Raw genomic sequence first — 219 nt, 5'->3', positions numbered from 1 at the left:
ATTATTTGAATTTTAAGTAATTAGTTTTGATGGGTGCGATCATACCAGCACTAATGCACCGGATCCCATCAGAACTCCGCAGTTAAGCGTGCTTGGGCGAGAGTAGTACTAGGATTGGTGACCTCCTGGGAAGTCCTCGTGTTGCACCCCTCGTTTTTGTTTTTTCCGCCTTGCGAGATAAATTGACAAGAAGGAGCACTCGGGAGTGGATTTTTGGGA

The 219-nt window shown here is 46.1% G+C and overlaps 1 non-coding gene across 1 annotated transcript; it reads left to right on the top strand.

Annotated features, from left to right (window-relative positions):
• The first annotated feature begins 31 nt into the window (after positions 1-31).
• Positions 32-150, top strand: LOC118345196. Its single transcript, XR_004798803.1, has one exon. It is a non-coding gene; the product is annotated as a 5S ribosomal RNA (ribosomal RNA).
• Positions 151-219: the final 69 nt, after the last annotated feature.

Source organism: Juglans regia, unplaced genomic scaffold (assembly GCF_001411555.2).
Source record: "Juglans regia cultivar Chandler unplaced genomic scaffold, Walnut 2.0 Scaffold_1685, whole genome shotgun sequence".
Classification (NCBI taxonomy): Eukaryota; Viridiplantae; Streptophyta; class Magnoliopsida; order Fagales; family Juglandaceae; genus Juglans; species Juglans regia.
The sequence above is the reverse complement of the archived record's forward strand: the minus strand, read 5'-3'. Positions and strand labels throughout refer to the sequence as shown.